Source organism: Antechinus flavipes, chromosome 5, assembly GCF_016432865.1.
Source record: "Antechinus flavipes isolate AdamAnt ecotype Samford, QLD, Australia chromosome 5, AdamAnt_v2, whole genome shotgun sequence".
Classification (NCBI taxonomy): Eukaryota; Metazoa; Chordata; class Mammalia; order Dasyuromorphia; family Dasyuridae; genus Antechinus; species Antechinus flavipes.
This window is the reverse complement of record NC_067402.1, coordinates 46,101,786-46,116,234: the sequence shown is the minus strand read 5'-3', so window position 1 is coordinate 46,116,234 and position 14,449 is coordinate 46,101,786.

Here is a 14,449-nt window from a genome sequence, read left to right as displayed (position 1 = left end):
ATGGTGTTATTTTAACAGGTTCCCTAAATTATATCTGTCTATAAACAACTATTACTACTACTGTCATTACTACCACCATCACCATTAATACCACATACACACACACACACACACACACACACACACACACACACACACAGAGAATATTTTTGCATGTTTTCATATTGTTGTATTCTTCCTGTTCTTTGTGGTAAAATCTAATTCAGATTTTTTTTTGAGAAGACTTTGAATGGTTTGCAACTATGTTGCCCATATCTTATAGTATCCAGTTATAGAAGAGATCATTTGAAGAAGCCATATATAACCTTTAAAATTTAATAAGTAAATATATATCAATAGATATCTTAACTAAGATTATCACATAGGTTACCACAAGTCTTTTTTCTTCACCATACATTAATTTTCTTTTCTTTTCAATCTTTCAACAGTAGCCAAATCAAATAAATACATAAACACATCTATCCATATATCCATAACTGCTTGGTAATTATTCCCTTTCCTCTTTTGTTCTCCATTTGATCATTCATTTATGCATTTGCATATATGTTTTCCCTTTCAAATCTAGCCTTACTTAGCATGTATACTGTCTCCAGTTCTGTTTGCTTCATATTGTTGTTTCATGTATCTCTATATTTCTTTAAATTCCTCATCTTTGTAATTTTAAGAGCATTGTGATATTCCATTACATCAACAGTTAATTCAGATATCCATCCACTGTTGGAGAGTTTGGTCATCTGTATTCTTTACAATGACAAATAATGTTTATATACACATATGTATACGCATAAAGATAGACATAATACATACATGTCTATTTGACAAATTACCAATTAAATTAGACTCGGGAGGTTTGAATTCCAAGCTGATAGACATGCAATACTGATGTTGTTTACAAAACTGCTTCCTTATTTATGCTAAGGATCCTGAGCTATATCTGCTTAATTGCAAAATAGTTTTACTCCAAACATTCCTTAGTGTGTTCTGGCTTTTTATAATGAGTTCCTTAGTGTTTTATCTTTCTTGCTTTTGTGCATTAACTTACTCATATATCATAGAAGACCAGTCACATGTGAGCCAATATTTACAAATGCATATTTGCATTTTATGCTTCCCTTAATACGGTAAAATTTTGTATTTATGAACATTCATAGACATATGAACAAATATAAATTTGCTTGTTGACACAGCATATTATACAGCTTCTATTAAAAGCTCGCAGCACTTAATTCCCCTTTCCCCTGATATCCAACCCGGGAATATCAAGTTACAAAGGACATCCTTCACATTTTAAAAATGAGCTCTGTTGACTATCCTGTGTATCCCTGAAGATCATGATATGCTGATCTGGAATACTGTTCAAAATGTGTTTTTGGACAATCTCTTTTTTTTAATGTATCTTTTTGCCTTTATTATTTTACTTTTCATTCTTCGTATTTATCTGAATTTAATTTTCATTCATGATGTAGTTTTTGAGTTTTTTCGTTCTTTGAGCTTATTTGAATTTAATTCTGATTCATAGCTTCCATTCTTACAGAAAGTTTTTATTTCAGATTGTTTTATTTTTAGCCTAATTGGAATTTTAAATTACAATGATTAATTAAAATGCCACTGATATTGAATATGATATTTTGAGGTTGTAGTTGTCAAGAGTCACACTCAAATCTGACTCCATTCTCTCCGACCCAATCCAGGCTGCCAATTTATCACGTCTTTAAACTGAATCTCTTGCTCTCACATGCATATAGGCTCTGGGCTACCTATGTAATGGAATGGCTTTTGCTCCAGAAAGAAATACATAAAAAAATCTTTCTCATTTCTGCTACTCTAGTTCCTAGTTTGACTTATGCCTTTGGCCATACTTAGATCACCAGATCCTGTACTAATCTTAAGCCTTTCTTAAACTGCTGCCTTCCATATATTCTTTGGCTCATCTAGTTCCAACTTCTCAACTTTGACCATTTCCTTGGTTCTAAGAGGCTGTGAGGTACAATTTGGTTCTTTTTAGTGAATCACTTGACAAGTACCCACTAAGCTTACAACTAGTAATAAACAGAATACGAATGAGGCACCAGAAATTATCCTAGTCCCTGATAGTGTTTATTTCCAGTTGAGAAAATGACCTTTAAAAGAAATTGTAAGAAATGACAGCTAATGAAGGTAAAAGAATTTATCACAGGGGATTCTTAACTTTGAGTCCATGAACTTTTTGCAAAAATATTTTGATAACTGTATTTCAATATAAATTTTCCTTTGTAATCTTACATATTTTATTTTATGGCATTTAAAAGCATTCTGTTAAGGGGTCTACAGGCTTCACAAACTGCCAAAGGGCACCATCTTTCTCTCTCTCTCTCTCTCTCTCTCTCTCTGTCTGTCTCTGTCTTTCTCTCTCTCTCTTTTTCTTTTTCTGTTTCTCTGTCTCTGTCTCTCTTTGTCTTTCTAGCTCTCTCTCTCTGGCTCTCTCTTTGTCTCTATGTCTCTGACTCTCTCTTTGTCTCTGTCTCTGTCTCTGTCTCTCTGTCTCTTTGGCTCTCTGGCTCTTTCTCTTGTCTCTCTGTCTCTATTTCTCTGTCTGTCTTTGTTTCTATCTCTTTCTCTCTCTGTCTGTTTCTCTCTCTGTCTCTGTCTTTCTCCCTGTCTCTCTTTCACACACACACACACACACACACACACACACAAATTAAAAACACTTGATGTAAAAAAGGAGGAGAGACAGATTATGTGAGCTAGGCCATCATAAGTTAAGTATATAGAGAAAAGATAGATAGAGAATAGAATAGAAGTAAGTGTATGCTAGGAGGGAAAAAAGCAAGAAATAAAGGCCAAAAAATGCCATTGTCTTTTGAGGGATCAGAATGCAGAATTCCTTTTGAGAAATAGTGAGAGATAAGTTTCCATGATAGAGATAGATAGGTTCCAGAGATTGCAGAAAACTTTAGAAAGAAAAGTCAAGGCTTTTTCACCTAAATTGTTAGAACAGGGAACATAGCTGAATTACTTATGTGTTTTCCCCAGCATCCAACAGAGTGTGTTGCATAGAATACAAACAACAAATATTTGTTGACTGAATATATGCTGAATGTTCAGATGAGGGAGGAAGTGGCTTTTTTATAGGTGTGACATAGTGAAAGTGGATTTTTTGTTGTTTTGAATTTATCTGGAAGAGTTCTGAAGGACTGATTGATGAAGGACTAGAGGTGGAAAGATTAGCTAATAGCTTACTACAGTATTTCACATATGAGATAATAAGGCAGAAGTGGTATGGGATTGCCAAAAGAATACTGGACATGGAATAAGGAAGCAAATTATAAATATGCATTTATTAAGTTACTCTTGTATACCAGGCACTGTGCTAAGCATTCAAAATGTAAAGATATTAATGAAGTCACCCTTGCCCTATAAGTGGTAAGAGATGGAATGTCATGTCCTGGAAAGAACAAGCAGACCAGTTTGGTTGTAATATGGGGTACATGAAGATGAGTCATGTGTCATTAAATATGTTAGTGATTATCATAAGGTGCTAGGTTAGCATTATAGTTATGAGATGAATTTATTCCCTGGAAGGAAAAAATAATAAAACTTAGTGAGTTGATTCTGAGGGATAGAAAGTTTTGTCTCCAGTAGAATGGGCTAGGCTGAGTCAGTGGCTGGGGCCAAGACTCAGAATTAAGTTTGGCTAAATTTAGAGGAAAATGTACTTGGAAAGATGGGGGAAGGATCAATATCATTCATCATATACAATGGCAGAACTTATATCCTTAACCTTACATTCTTAGCCTGAAGTCTGTGAACTTATTTTTTTTATTTTATTTAATAATAACTTTGCATTGACAGAATCCATGCCAGGGTAATTTTTTACAACATTATCCCTTGCACTCGCTTATGTTTTGTTTTTTCCCCTCCCTCCCTCCACCCCCCACCCCAAGATGGCAAGCAGTCTTATATATGTTAAATATGTTGCAGTATATCCTAGATACAATACATATTTGCAGAACCGAACAGTTCTCCTGTTGCACAGGGAGAATTGGATTCAGAAGGTAAAAATAACTCGGGAAGAAAATCAAAAATGCAAATAGTTCACATTCGTTTCCCCGTGTTCCTTCTTTGGGTGTAGCTGTTTCTGTCCATCATTTATCCATTGAAACCCAGTTAGGTCTCTTTGTCATAGAAATCCACTTCCATCAGAATATATCCTCATACAATATCGTTGTCGAAGTGTATAATGATCTCCTGGTTCTGCTCATCTCACTTAGCATCAGTCCATGTAGGTCTCTCCAAGCCTCTCTGTATTCATCCTGCTGGTCATTCCTTACAGAGCAATAATATTCCATAACATTCATATACCACAATTTACCCAGCCATTCTCCAATTGATGGGCATCCATTCATTTTCCAGTTTCTAGCCACTACAAACAGGGCTGCTACAAACATTTTGGCACATACAGGTCCCTTTCCCTTTTTTAGTATCTCTTTGGGGTATAAGCCTAATAGAAACACTGCTGGATCAAAGGGTATGCACAGTTTGATAACTTTTTGGGCATAATTCCAGATTGCTCTCCAGAATGGTTGGATTCGTTCACAACTCCACCAACAATGCATCGGTGTCCCCGTTTTCCCACATCCCCTCCAACATTCATCATTATTTTTTCCTGTCATCTTAGCCAATCTGACAGGTGTGTAGTGATATCTCAGAGTTGTCTTAATTTGCATTTCTCTGATCAATAGTGATTTGGAACACTCTTTCATGTGAGTGGTAATAGTTTGTGAACTTATTTTTAAGACTATTTGGATAACTCTGTTTCAATATAGTTCAATGTAGTAATTCTGTGTATTTCATTTTATGCAAACATCATTCTGAGAATAGATTCATAGACTTCATCAGGGATCTATGATTTTTTTTAAAAAAGACTAAGAATTCCCTGTTTCACTATTTTGCCTGAAGATAATCTATCTTGGGGGTTAGTAGACAAGAGTCTGAGACCTCATTTGTAGATTCAACAGGCTTAGGAAGCAGGGAAGAATTTATCAAGAAAGGCCAGCTTGGGAGGAGGGGGAGAAATCTTGGTCAGAAGTCAGCACCATGGATGGCTCCAAAGGAAGCTTGTTGCTCTAACACCTTTTATAAGTGAGGCAAACTGGATCCTTTTCTCTGGAGGCAGGCTGCAAGTTCTTGGCTGGTTGTCTGCTATGTTTTAACAGACTAGGTCTGTCATATAGAGTCTGTTACAGTCTATTATATACAGCCTACACTTTTGGATTTTCCTCCCTCTTCTGTTTGAACAGCATTTGAGAGCTTATAAATCATATTCCTCACAACAGCTTGTGAAGTAGGTTGTGAAGATAGTTCACTTCCCATTTGCCTCATCTACCATGTCACACCCTCCTTTGCCTAGGAGAGTAAGAATTTGGTGGTTATGAATTGGACCAGAAGAACTATGAGACTTCTACACTTCCAATATTAAAATTGCTAAAATTCCAACACCAATTGTTGTTATCACTTTGATAAATTCAGTTGTGTTATTTTACTAAAGTTACTTCATTACTTCATTAATCAGGATTGTTTATAAACCCGATCATATGTAATAGCACCATATTACCCAAAATATGTTGTACCTGAAGTTCAAAGTGATTCACTCTTCTTCTTTGCCCTTCTGTCCCAAGCAATAGCTATTCTACAACCATTACTTAAGAAGAAAATTTTCTCATTATTTGGATTTCTGGAAGAGAAAAGTCTAATTATATAGACCCTTATGAATCTCCACTTTCTTTGATGGTTGGCCATCTTTGTGGAATAATCCTGCATGGTGTCAGCAATAGGCTAGAAATCTATGATGAGTTTTGGTCCCTCCTCCCTTCCCTACAGCCATAGAGATGTTTGTATGAAACACAGTCAGCTAAAGCCTTAGTATAGCTTCATATAACATCTTACCAAAATGCTCAATGAATTTTCTGGCTGATTAATCCCCAAAACTTCTTCAGGCCTATACCCCTCTCTGTGTGGTCAATAGTTGGCTTTTCCTATGACTAATATATCTTTCCACCTTCCTATTATCCTAATCCCAGACTGTGGGTTTGGAGTATGGAAAAACTTGGACATTAATACTATCCCAGACATATACTAGTTTCAAACTAGGACAAATTCCATGAGCTCTCTGTACTGCAGTTTCTGAGGTAGAAATAAAAATGAATGAATAAAAAAGCATTGAGTTGAGGACACATAGTGTTCTAGACACTATTCTATGTACTGGGAAAGAAACACAAAAATAAATCTAATTTCTGACTTCAAGAAGTGCACAAATTTAAGGGAATCATGTCTAAAGAAAAGTCCTTCCATTTACAAAGCCATTTGGAATTTAAGTGAAGTCACAGGAGAGTTGTTTGAATGTTCTTACTCAAAAGAATCTCTAATATCATAAATTCTCCCATTGAAACAGATGACAATTCATCTATGCTTGAACATCTAATCTCTCAATAGACTAGAGGTCTTCTTGCTTGCTCCTGACATCAAGAGAGTATGAGTGAAGAATCCTGTCATCTCTCACCCTTGTAATGTGTGACCAGCCCATTTTAAATTCTTATCACATAATTTCTTGATGTCTTTTACTTCTATTTTTCTTTAAGCTCCTTGTTAGTCATATGTTGTAATTTGCTCACACCAACCAAAAGCTCTCTCCATTACCCTCTTCCTTAGATGCATTTCTAATTCTTCAGAAACTGTTGGATTCCACGCCTCTCTGTCATATGACAATACCAGTAAAATGCTGGTATCGAAAAAGATGGTATTTGCCTTCAAGTTAAGCCTAGAATCATTAAAGGGGATTTGAAATTTCCTGAAGGCAATCCATTCTGCTTTCCTTCTATTATTCAACTCTAGGCTCAACTTACTGATCATTTATTACAAAAGTGTAAAGTTTATGGCCCACAGACCCTCAAAACCCTCAGTACTGCCCAAATCAAATGAAAATGTAGTTGGGGAAAGTCCAAGAAAATAGATGAAAATATAGTATAACATAAATAATGTTAATTTGTGATTTTCTAAGTCAATATAAGATGATTTGTTCCTTGCTTTCAAGGGGCTACATGCAAATAAGGCGCTTCTAGGTGGCTACATAGTGCGCAAAGCACTGGGCCCGGCGTTCAAATCCAGATTCAGATACTTACTATCTGTAAGACCCTGTGAAAGTCACTTCACCCTTTGCCTCAGTTTCTCCATCTGTAAAATGAACTGGAAAAAGAAAATGGCAAAGTATTCTGGTATCTTTGTAAAAAAAAAATCCAAATGGGGTACAAGAGTGGGACATAACTGAAAAATGACATAACAACATGAAAACTATGTTTAAACAAGATAAAGATAGAATCAATTGGAGATAATAACAAAAAGAAGAAATTAGGAGAAGGGACTGGCATTAAAGGGAGAAGTACAGGCTTCTTGTTTAAGACAGGGTTTTATCTGGGACTTCAATGAAGTGAGAAAAGTCACAAGATAGAGATTTAGAGGAAGATCATTCCAGGAGTGAGGGTGAGGGAAGGGGAGGACAGTCAGTGAAAATGCCCAGAGGAGGGAACTGGGCTGTCATGTGTGAGAAACACCTGGTGAGCCAGGGCCACCAGGATACAGAGAGTGAGGAGGTAGGAGGGAAAAGTAAAGTGGAAGAAAACCAGAAATGTATTCAAGTTATGGAGAACTTTGATAATCAAAAAAGATTTATATGTGATTCTGAAGGGTGATAGGGTTATTGAATAGCAGGTGACATGGTCATTCCTGCACTTTAGGAAGATCATTTTGATAAATGAGTAGAGGATAGGTCAGAGTAAGGTCAGACTTGAGGGAGACTAACCAAAACGCTGTTGCAATAGTCTAGACATGAAATAATGAAGGTACAGGTACAGGGAATAGTCCAACTGAGGATGCAATTGTTGCAGGAAAGAGTTCATCCCACTAAGAATTCCACTCATACTCTGGAAAGAGTAAGAGGAAAGGTGGGCCCTGGAAGAGGGGTACCATGGTGATGACATTGGGGTTGCCCTGACCAGAAGACAATTGTGAGCAAGAGCAAGGCATTCCAAGGCATTTACAGTTTCTAAATCACTATGAAGAGGAAGCATGAACTCCTTCCCCAACCTGGCTTCAGGCAAAGTCCTGGATGTTCTGCCCTAGTAATATGACTCATGGTAAGAGGATTTGATAAATTCAGGAACATGGGATGACAGTTTCTTAGAAATTCTGTCATCATAAAGGCCTTGATGCATTCAAAAAGAGTGACTGAGGAATAGGAGGAGAGAGATGATAGACCAAATGCCAAAGACAATGAGATAGATGGGAGAGTATTGTAGATGAAAGTGACAAGAATCTTGGACCCTGAAATTCCTCTCTCTCTGAGCAGTCCTCTGTCCTACCTCGCCCACTACTTTCCTCCCTTCATATCTATTCTTTGCTCCCAAAAGGCAGGAAGGGGGCATGGTGGATAAAGCACTGAACTTGCTTTTTCTGATGTACTTCAATCTCTATCTCTCTTATGTTCTATTTCAAAGAAATCACTGTTTGGGTCTACTATCTCAGAATATATCATATTATCTGTCTCCTTACTTTTAATGTCAAGACTTCTAGAGAGAGAAGTTTATTCTTGCTGCCTTCTCTTTTTCATTGTGCATTCACTCTTCCTTCCTTCACTTTGACTATTGACCTTACTGGCTCCCTTCATGTCAAAACTATTATCTCCCCTTCTACCATAAATCTTTCCCATCCCTTATTAATTCTATTGCCTTCGTTTAGTTAATTAATTTGTATTTATCCTACCTTTAACTTGCTTTGTATATATTTCTTTGCATGTTGCCTCCCTCATTAGCTGCTTTGGGGCAGAAAATTTCTTTTGCCTCTTTTTGTATCCCCAATGCTTAGAATAGTGTCTGGTACAGAGTAGACACTTAATATTAAGTTTACTGGTTGATTATCTTTTATATCTAACATTACTGAATCTGCTGTTTCCAAAGTCACTAATGATTTCTTTACTGTCTAATTTGATGGGTTTTTAAAAATTCTAATCTTCCTTAACTTTTTCTTTAACACTTGAAACTCTTGATTGTCTTTTCCTTTTGGATAATTCCTTCTCCCTTCAATTCACTTCAATAAACATTAAATGCCTACTATTTACAAGGTCTTGGAGATACTAAAAATGCCCATGTCCTCAAGGAATTTATATTCTAGTGAGTGATAAAAACAGGCAAATAGATAAGGAAACACAAGATAATTTGAGGAGCTTGGGTAAACATAGAAGATAGCATCTAGTGGAGATCCTCATTGGAACCTAAGGATTCTAAGAGGCAACAATGTGGAGAAAGTCCATTCTGGGAATGAGACTATGCAAATGAAAAGGCACTGGACAAACAGATGGAATATCAGGTTTGGGGAGCAAGTGGGTCAACTTAGCTAGAATTTAGAGCACATGAAGGGATCAATGTGAAATAAAATCTGGAAAAGAAGACTAGAGTCAGATTCTTTTTTTTTCTTTTTTTTTTTTTTTTTTTTTGGAGTCAGATTCTAAAGGGTTTTAAAATGATGAACTGAAAAGTTTTCAAGTATTTAGGGAGCTGTCATTTGGAAGGGGTATGAGATTTATTCTGTTTGTCCCCAAAGAACAAACCCAGGTACAATGAGGCTGCAAAGAAGCAAATTTAGGCTTGATTTCAGGAAGATTTTTCTAACTATTAAAGCTGTCCCAAAATACTATGGGTTGTATCAGGAAGTGATGAATTTTCCTCCCTGAAGGTCACAAGCAAAGGCTAACTGACCAATTGTAAACAAGTCAAGTCAACAAATACTTATTGAAAATTTATTATAGAACAGACTTTACTAAATTGAATATACTGGTTGGGCATGTTACATGGGGGATTCCTTATGAGTGCAAATTAGCCAGAGTGCTCTTCCAATCCTGTCATTCTAAATTTGTATTAATATAGTACTACTAAAGATTCTTAATCAAAGGAATGCTATAGGAAGATCATTTTGGTTACTATATAAGAAATGGCTTGAAAAGGGGAGAGCCTGGGAACAGGAAGACAAATTGCCAAACTATTATAATAGAGATGATGAGGGCCTAAACAAGGGCCATGTAAGTCAAGAAAAAGAGACAAATTTTGAGTGATATTGAAGTAGAACTGGCCAAATTTGGTAACTTAATATGGGGGGGGGGAAGAAAGGAATGAATCAGGGATAGACTGGTTTTGAAAATGTGGATTACTGTTAGATTGGTAGTATCCTAAATAGAAATAGGAAAGTTTGGCCTTGTTTAGGGGGAAAGGTCATGAATTCTGTGTTAGAGCTGCTGAGTTTGGGACGCCAATAGGACATCTCATTGAAAATGTTAAAGAGGCAGCTGGTGACGCAGGGCTGGAACTCTGGAGAATCATTAAGGGTAGATTTGGGAATCATCTTCATAGAGATGATAATTGGACCCATGGGAACTGATGAGATCACCCAGAGAGCATAGGAAAAAAAAAAAAGAAAGAAAGAAAGTGCTCCTAAAGGGAACCTCATGACCTTTTTTGTACTTAATGCTATTTTATTTTCTTTGAATTGTATTAAAATTTTCAACATCCACTATTATAAGATTTTTTTCTTTTCCTCCCTCCTCTCTCTCTTCCCCAAGACAACAAGCAATATGATATAGGTTATCCATGTACAATCATATTAAACACATTCCCACATTGGTTATATTGTGAAAGAAGAATCAGAACAAAAGGAAAAATCATGAGAGAGAAAAAACAAAAACAAGTGAAAACAATGTGCTTTGATCTGCATTCAGGCTTCATAGTTCTTTTTTTGGATGTGGATAGTCTTTTCTATCATGAATCTTTTGAAATTATCTTGGATCACTGTACTGCTAAAAAAAAAACTAAGTCTATCATAATTTATCACTGTACAGTGTTGTTACTATGTACAATGTTCTAGTTCTGCTCACTTCACTCAGCATCAGTTCATATAAGTCTTTCCATTTTTTTCTGAACTCTGCCTACTCATTATTTCTTATAGTACCATAGTATTCCATTACATTCATATATCAAAAATTGTTCAGCCATTTCCCAAATTCTTTGCCATCACAAAAAGAACTGCTACAAATATTTTTGTACTTGTGGGATCCATGATTAAGATACAGATCTCTTGGTTCTCCTCCTACCACTCTGGCTGATTCTTTTTTGGAATCTTTGCTATCTTCTCATGCGTGTATCAAGGTTCTGTCTCTGCCTCTCTTCACTTCTTTCTCTCTGTCCCTTGGTGTTCTCAAACAGTTTCTGTAGCTTCAATGATCACATTAGAGAGGTGATAAAAAAAATTTGCTACCATCTGGTTGGTGCCTTCTGCATCTTAAATACTGAATATAAATATTTGTTGAAGAATATGTGGGAGGAGAATAGTGAAACCAGCTGTCTAGGACAATGATAGTAAGTTTTCTAGACGGAGAGATGGTAGAATAGTGACACCATTAATTAAAAAAAAAAAAAGTCAAATTAGGAAATGGAGTCATTCAAGGGGAAAAGTTCAGAACTTAGAAATAGATCATTTTCTTTTTTTAAGTTTATCACATTATTTAATTTTTTTGCATTTTTCTTATTTTCTTTTTTTAAGCTTTTTATTTTTAAAATATGTACATAGTCTTCAATATTAACCTTTGCAAAACCTTATTTTCCCATTTTTTTCTCCCTCCCTTTCCTTCCATTTTTCTCTTAAACTGCAAGTAATTCAGTATATGTTAAACATATGCAATTCTTCTATACATATTTCTACAATTATCATGCTGAGCAAGAAAAAATCAGATAAAAAAAAATGAGAAAGAAAACAAAAAGCAAGCAAACAACAACAAAAAGTAGTGGAAATATTATATCGTGATTCACGCTCAGTCCCCACAGTCTCTCTCTGGGTGCAGATGGCTCTCTCCATCATAAGACCATTAACGGGCCTATATCATATCATTGTTGCAAAGAGTCAAATCCATCAAAATTGATTATTATATAAACTTCTTGTTATTGTGTACCATGTTCTCTTGGTTCTACTCACTTCACTTGGCATCAGTTCATGTAAGTCTCTTCAGACCTCTCAGAAATCATCCTGCTGGTCGTTTCTTACAGAACAATAATATTCCATAGCATTCATATACTATAACTCACTCAGCCATTCTCCAACTGATGGGCAGTCACTCCGTTTCCAGTTTCTTGCCACTACAAAAAGGGCTGCCACAAATATTTTTGCACATGTGATTCCTTTTCTCTTTTTTATGATCTTTTTGTTATATAGGCCCAGTAGTAACTCCTTCATTTTCAAATGAGAAAAGTGAAGATCAGGGTTTTTCTCTTTCTCTGAGGTAACTGGGGTTAAGTGACTTGCTCAGATACACACAGCTAGGAAGGAAATATAACTATCTTAGGTCACATTTGAATTCAGTTCCTCCTGACTTCAGGGTTTGTGTTCTATACACCACACCATCTAGCTAATCCAAGTTCAAAGTTTTTCAATGATTTTCCCAGTATCACATAGATAATAAGGGGGTTGAAATAGTATTTGAATCCAAATCCAGTAACTTTTCTGTTTTGTGGATAGTTGCAGGATGATAAAAAAGAAGAAATGTTAGCAGTAGGTTGGAAATAATCCATGAGAGATTGCAATGGAATAAAGTCAAGCAGAAAAGTACAAATCTGGGCTACTACTTTTTATACTTAGAAATCATTAGAAACTAGCAGATCTAAACCACTCTACTCTAACAAGAACTTAATTAAGCATCTGTTATGTGTAAGGAATTTCAGATAGAAAGACAAATAAAAAATAATTTAGATTCTACTGAGGGAAATAGCAAAGAGCAGAAGACTTAAGTGAGGGAGAGTCAAATACAATTTTGTGTACTTGTCCATTTTATAAACTGAATAACATGTTCAGAGGCACAAGATTTTCAATGTTGTACACCTTGGCTCTTTATTATGCTAACCAACATGTTGACAAGCATTAAAAATAATGCAATTCAATTCTGTGATTATTTTGTTCCATCGTACATATTTATCAAAAAATGAGGAAAATAGGTGTATTCTTTATTGGGTGCATAATTAGATGTTATTTAGTCGTGTCCAACTCTTTATTACCCCATTTGGAGTTTTCTTAGCAGAGATAAATTCTAGTTTGCCATTTCTCTCTCCAGCTCATTTTATACATGAGGAAACTGAAGCAAGTAGGGTTAAGTGACTTACCTGGGTCACATAGCTAATAAGTACCTGAAGCCAGATTTGAACTCAGAAAGATAAGACTACCTGAAACTCTATCCACTTCCCCATCTAGTTGCCCCAATTAATTAGGTAGCATTTTCAGCCTGTATTCAGACTGTATTATTTAGCATTTTTATCACTCACTTCTATAATGGAATAAAGAGGTTGCTGGTTTTTTCTTTTGTTTTATTTTGGTGTGCCAGTGGGTGGGATAGAATGGCTGGTACCTTGTAATCCTGGATTAACAATTTTAAAAATTCAACAAATTGTAGAAGTACTTATGATGACGTTGAATTAAGCTAATGCATTCACTCAGGCAAGAACAATTTACAACGTGGACTTGTGAAGTTCACAGGAAGAAGTTTTCAGTGCAAACAATCTGGATGTTTAAAGAAATTACTAGACAAATGATCCAATAAAAAAGGGCTGTGGCTTAAAATAAAATCAACTAGGATAGGTAAACTGGAATTTAGAAGGTAGGAACCCCAAGATAATCTTGTTAAACATTCCTTTGGCCTTTAGTTGAAAGCTGTCAAATCTAATGGCCTGCAAACTTGAATGAAATATGGTGAACTTGGGATGGATCCAGGGAGAAGATTCTATTTGGCCCCACGAGAAATTCTAAAGGGGTAGAAGTTACAAAGAGGAAGCACTGCAATATATTATTATATTATTTTTGAGGGGAGAAGGCAATCCGGACTAGGTGACTTGCCCAGGGTCACATAGTTAATAAGTATCTGAGGCCAGGTTCCTGACTCTAAGGTCAGTGCTTTATCCACTGTGCCACCTACTTGTCCCAGAATTACACTATTATAACAGAAAGCAATTCAAATTATATGAAAGCTTAATGGGCTACCATAAGGGGGAGTGGGGCCTGCTTTTTTCCTCCTCTCCACACCCACTCCTATATCTCCCAGAGGTAATCAGTAAGTAGATGATTACTTGAGGAATCAATAAGAATTTATCAACTGTTTACTCTGTGCCATGCACTGTGCTAAGTGTAGAAGGTTCCAAAAAAAGGCAAAAACCAGACTCTGTTCACAGTATGTTTAGAGGGAATTTCTTGGATCACTTGTTGCCAGTTCTATTAACTAAATGATATAGTTTGGAATATAGGTATAGGTTGGTCTAAAAGATCTTGGAAGTGTCTTTCAGTTCTAAGAGACTATAATTCTAGGACTTGAAGTTGTGATAACTGAATAACA